Below are 6634 nucleotides of genomic sequence, written 5' to 3'. Positions count from 1 at the left end.
GGTTCGCACATCTCCAGAGAGGAACTCTAGAGCTCTGTCAGAGTGACCATCGGCTTCTTGGTCACCTCCCTGTCCAAGGCCCTTCTCCCCCGATTGCTCAGTTTGGCTGGGTGCCCAGCTCGAGGAAGAGTCTTGGTGGTTCCAAATTTCTTCCATTTAAGAAGTATGGAGGCCACGGTGTTCTTGGGGACCTTCAATGCAGCAGAAATGTTTGGTACCTTTCCCCAGATCTGTGCCTCGGCACAATCCTGTCTCGGAGCTCTGCCATGCACTGTCAACTGTGGGACCTTATATAGACAGGTGTGTGCCTTTCCAAATAATGTCCAATCAATTGAATTTACCACAGGTGGACTCCAGTCAAGTTGTAGAAAGATCTCATGGATGATTGATGGAAACAGGATACACCTAAGCTAAATTTCAAGTATCATAGCAAAGGGTCTGAATACTTATGTAAATAAGGTAATTCTGTTTTTATTTTTTATAAATTTGCTAAAACTTTTAACAACCTGCTTTCGTTTCGTCATTACAGTGTATTGTGTGTAGATTGAGGCTCTCAAACATTTTTTAAATACATTTTAGAGTAAGGCTGTAACGTCAAAGAATTTGGAAAAAGTCAAGGGGTCTGATTACTTTTCAAATGCACTGTAAGGAATGAAAATATTTGTAAGCAGCAGTAGAAGACATACTGTTGTCCGTTAGTTTACTCTTATCTGGGAAGGATGGTAGGGTTAGGGAAAAAATTAAATAAGGGGGTTGAGAATTACGCAAACAACTAATTTGATTGAACCCAAAATGTATCTGCAATATTAAAGTTGAGAAATGTCTTTCGCTAAGTATTTTTTTATATTTTTATGAATTATTGCTTGAAGCATCTTTTCTGATAACAACAATATTCTAGGATGGACTTTTGATATTTAAAGAAAGCTAATCTCAACAAGTCCAATCTTTAATTACAGGAACCAGTAATCACATATCACTTGAGAGCAAGGACATATTCAAGATATGACATTTAAATAATACCTGTATCAACACACCCAAAATGGTTTTGGTCTGTGGCATTTCACAACAGTCTCATTTTGTGTAAAACAAACAGACACATTTCAACTTGACTGTCCACGACGACCAAGGTGAAGGATGATTTTAATTCACTTTTATTTAAGCAGGGGAAAAACACGTTGAGTCCTAGGTCTCATTTGCAAATGTTCCCTGGGAACAATACAGAAAATACAATTACACAATATAAAACACCAAATTAAATAAATAGAAAATTGTTTATTGTGTATATACTATCAAACAATACAAACACATTCATGAATATAAAAATCCTGAGCCTTTCTCCTAAACTGACTCAGAGAAAACAACACATTCAAATGAAACGTTACTTGGAGATTATTCTACATGATAGGGGCCTGGTAGATTTAACCAACTCTGTGGATACATGTGGAGTCTCCAGCATTAACCAACCCTGTGATCTATTGTTGTAATCGGAGTTTCTATATTTCAACAGTGATGTTAAGTAAATTGGTAGTTTATTGAGTACGGCTTTATGGACAAACACAGAATAATGAAGTGACCTACGTATTCGTATTGAGGTCCAACCAACTTAATTAATGATAATGGATGCAGTGGTGAGTGTCAAAACTGTCAGACGTTATAAAATGAAGTGCGCTATGATAGATTGTGTCCAAGGGCTTCAAAAGACTGGGTGCTGCATTCATGTGTCTAATATCATCATAATCTATAACAGTAATAAATGTAGACTGAATTATCTGTTTCTACTATTTAATGAAAGGCAAGCTCTATTGCCATTTCACCTCTTGCGACGAGCAATCCTGGTTCCGGGATAGCAATCATAGCCTCAAACGAATTAGCATAAGGCAGCGGACATAAATACCCCTAGAAACTTTTCCTATTCATGAAAATCGCAAATTAAATAAAATAAATATATTCAAACACAAGCTTAGCCTATTGTTAACAACACTGTCATCTCAGATTTTCAAAACATGCATTACAGCCAACGCTAGACAAGCATTTGTGTAAGTTTATCATGGCATAATGCTATGCTAGGCTCTGCTGACAGCAGGCAACATTTTCACGAAAATAAGAAAAGCAACCAAATTAAATAATTTACCTTTGAAGAACTTCAGATGCTTTCACTCAGGAGACTCCCAGTTAGATAGCAAATGTTCCTTTTTTCCAAAAAGATTATTTTTTTAGGCGAAATAGCTCCCGTTTGTTCATCATGCTTGGCTGAGAAATCGACTGGAAAATGCTGCGACTATAACGCCAAACTTTTTTCACAATTTGCTCCATAATATCAACAGAAACACGGCAAACGTTGTTTAGGATCCATCCTCAAGGTGTTTTTTAACATATATATTCAATAATATATCCATTGAGGCAATTGGTTTCTCATAAGAAGTGATTGGAAAAATGGCTACCTCAGTATTTTACGCAAGAATTTCTGCGGGAGACACCATGTGACCACTTGCTATATATGGTCCCTTACGGCTATTCTTCAATGGAAATGTGTAAAAAGACGTCACAATGCTGAAGACACCTTGGGGAAAACGTGGAAAACGTAAGCTCATTCGTAGCTCATTCACAGCCATATAAGGAATCATTGGCATGAGGCGGTTTCAAAAAATGCAGCACTTCCTGCTTGGATTTTTATCTGGGTTTCACCTGTAACATCAGTTCTGTGGCACTCACAGACAATATCTTTGCAGTTTTGGAAACGTCAGTGTCAGGACCCGGTTACGAACCTGGGTCTCCGGAGTGAGAAACAGTCACTTAACCAACTGAGCCACGAATAGTCAGCAGAACCCAGAAGATGAGGCAGACACAGCAGTACTTAAGACGGTGTATTTAATAAAGTAAAAAAGGAGAAGTCCTTAAATACAAAAATGGCAAATCCAAAAGGTGGTAGGAATAGCACAAAAAAGCCTCAAGAGATACTCAAAAACAAAACAGAATTCCACAAGAGCATCCACCGGAATCGACAAGAATACACAGAACACTAGGGCTGGGTGCTAACATACAAACACAGAGCACAGAACTGAGGGAAACTAAGGGTTTAAATACAATCAGGGGAAATGAGGCACAGGTGCAAATAATAATGGGGAACAAGGGAAAAAACATAAGGTCAAAAAGCACAATGGGGGCATCTAGTGACCAAAACCCGGAACAACCCTGGCCAAATCCTGACAGAATCCCCCCCCTAGGAACGGCTCCTGACGTTCCTACCAGCTCTCTCAGGGTGGAGGGCCCTGAACTGACGAATGAGGTCAGGGTCCAGGATGTCTTTGGCAGGAACCCAGGAGCGCTCCTCGGGACCGTAGCCTTCCCAGTCCACCAGATACTGCCAGGACCGCTGCACCCGGCGGGAATCCAGTATCCGATGGACGGTATAAGCCGGCTGGCCTCCAATGACACGAGGCGGAGGGGGAGGTCTGTCTGCCGGGACAAGGGAGAAAAACAACAGGTTTTAACAGTGAAATGTGAAATGTGGGATTAATCTTAAGGGATCTGGGTAAGTGTAGGCGATAAGAAACTGGGTTAACTCTCCTGGCAACCTTGAAGGGACCGATGTATTTTTGGGACAGCTTGCGAGACTCCACCCGTAGAGGTAAGTCTCTTGTGGAGAGCCAGACTCTCTGGCCGGGGCGCAGGGTAGGCCCGGGACGGCGACGTCTGTTAGCTTGTTGTTGGTACCTCTGTGAGGAACGCATAAGATTAAGACGGGTCTTCCTCCACATAAGCCGACAGCTTCTGACGAACTTCAAGGCTGAAGGCACTCTGACTTCTGCCTCCTGGTCCGGGAACAATGGAGGAGCATAGCCAAACTGACACTCGTGCGGGGACATACCAGTGGAGGAGGAATGCAAGGTGTTGTGCGCGTATTCGGCCCAAACAATAAAGGATGACCATGTGGACGGGTTGTCACGAGTCATACATCGGAGGGTGGTTTCCAGCTCTTGATTCATCCTCTCTGTTTGGCCGTTGGACTCCGGATGGTACCCTGAAGATAGACTGGCAGAAGCCCCCATGAGTTGGCAGAAGGCCTTCCAAAACCTTGAGGCGAACTGGGGACCTCTGTCAGAAACCATATCTTGAGGAATGCCGAAGACTCGGAACACATGATTAATTACCAACTCAGCCGTTTCCTTGGCAGAAGGTAACTTAGTCAGAGGGACGAACCTGGCCGCCTTTGAAAACCTGTCGATTTTGACTAGGATAGTAGTATTGCCATGGGATGGAGGAAGTCCAGTAATAAAGTCCAATGAGATATGGGACCAGGGTCTGTGGGGAACAGGTAAAGGGTGAAGGAGTCCTTGAGGGCAGAGGTGAGAAGATTTGCCCTGGCAGCACACGGGACAGGCATTGACGAAAGTGGCAACGTCTTCTCTTATGGTAGGCCACCAGAACTTACGCTGGATGAACTCCAAGGTGCGACCTACGCCCGGATGACAGGTGAGGCGAGAGGAGTGCCCCCACAGAAGGACCTGAGTCCTCACTGCCTTGGGGACAAACAACCGATTGGCAGGACCTCCTTTCGGGTCCGGTTCGCTAGCTTGAGCACGTCTCACGGTATCCTCAACTTGCCACGAGATCGGAGCCACAATCTTAGCAGCAGGAAGGACAGGCATGTCCGTGTCATCTCGAATGGCAGGAGCGTAGACTCGGGACAGGGCATCCGGTTTGAGATTCTTCGACCCGGGCCGATAGGTGAGGATAAACTGGAATCGATTGAAGAAAAGAGACCATCTAGCTTGTCTAGAGTTCAACCGCTTCGCCTGCTGGATATACTCCAGATTTTTGTGGTCCGTAAGCACTTGAAACGGGTGAGAAGCCCCCTCGAGCCAGTGTCTCCATTCCTTCAATGCCATCTTAACCGCTAGGAGTTCACGATCCCCCACATCGTAGTTCCTCTCAGTCGGGGTAAGCCGGTGTGAGAAGAAAGCGCACGGATGAAGCTTCTTGTCTTCACCCCTCTGAGACAGGACAGCTCCAACACCAACCTCTGATGCGTCTACCTCCACCACAAATGGTTCATCCGTAGTCGGTAGTATCAGGATGGGAGCAGAGAGAACGCGCTGCTTGAGTCCTTGGAAGGCCGTCTCAGCTTCTCTTCCCCACAAAAACCTTGCATTGCCACCCTTGGTTAAAGCTGAGACAGGGGCTGCCACCAAGCTGAAGTTCTTGATGAACTTGCGGTAAAAGTTTGTGAAGCCCAGGAAACGCTGAACTTCCTTAACGGATTTGGGGTGGGCCAATCCGCTACCGCCCCTACCTTCCTGGGGTCCATTTGGACTCGACCGGGTTCCACTACAAATCCCAGGAATTGTACTCGGGATGAATGGAATTCACATTTTTCCGGCTTAACGTACAGATGGCTGTCCAGGAGGCGTTTGAGTACTTGTCTGACATGCTTAGTGTGTTCTTGAAGGGAGCTCGAAAAGATGAGGATGTCATCCAAGTAAACGAACACAAATATGTTAAGCATATCCCTAAGCACATCGTTTATGAGCGCTTGGAACACCGCTGGGGCGTTGGTCAGGCCGAAGGGCATCACCAAGTATTCATAGTGACCAGTAGGCGTGTTGAAAACGGTCTTCCACTCGTCACCAGGTCTGATCCGCACAAGATGGTATGCGTTCCGCAGGTCAAGCTTAGTGAAAACAACTGCTTCCTGGAGCAGCTCGAAGGCTGTGGCCATAAGGGGTAGCGGGTAACGGTTACGGACGGTTATGGCATTGAGTCCCCGGTAGTCGATGCAAGGACGTAATCCACCGTCTTTCTTGGCCACAAAGAAAAACCCTGCTCCCGCCGGGGAGGTGGATGGACGCATGAGGCTTGCTTCCAGAGCGTCCTTGATGTAGGTATCCATAGCAGCTCGTTCGGGTGGAGATAGGGAAAAGATCCGACCCCTGGGGGGGCAAGTGCCCGGAAACAGGTCGATGGGGCAATCGTAAGGTCTATGGGGTGGTAGCATGGTGGCCCTCTGTTTGCTAAGCACCAGTTTGAGGTCATGGTAACACTCGGGAACTCGGGTCAGGTCGATGGATTCTAAAGACTCGGGAGTAGAACTCGGGGAATTCTGGAAAATACAAGTAGCTTGGCACGTAGGACCCCACTGCTTGATAGTGCCCACAGACCAGTCGATGTGAGGGTTATGGCTGTGAAGCCAGGGGTATCCAAGGACGAGAGGGAACTCGGAACAGGAGATCAAATGAAAGTTCATCAATTCCTGGTGTTGTGAAACTGAAAGTCGCAAGGAGGTAGTGACATGAGTGACAAGTCCAGATCCCAAAGGGCTTCCATCCAATGTAGTGACCCTCATGGGTTCACTTAGAGGTTCAGAAGGAACGCCATTCTCCTTCGCCCAGACACCATCCATGAAGTTACCTGCGGCTCCAGAGTCTACCAAGGCTTGAAGGTGAAGCTTGTGGTTGTCCCAGGAGAGGGTGACTGGAATGAGCAGACGGGAGTTGGACGGATGGGAGGAGGTTATGTTTCCCGTTACAGTTCCCCCGGTCTGTACGGGACAGAGCGTTTCCCTGGAGCCCGGGACACGTGGAACGGAAATGGCCCGGTTTGCCGCAATATAGACAGCGTCGCTCCCTCATCCGGC

Source organism: Oncorhynchus masou, chromosome 16 (assembly GCF_036934945.1).
Source record: "Oncorhynchus masou masou isolate Uvic2021 chromosome 16, UVic_Omas_1.1, whole genome shotgun sequence".
Lineage (NCBI taxonomy): Eukaryota > Metazoa > Chordata > Actinopteri > Salmoniformes > Salmonidae > Oncorhynchus > Oncorhynchus masou.
Note: the sequence above shows the minus strand (reverse complement) of the source record.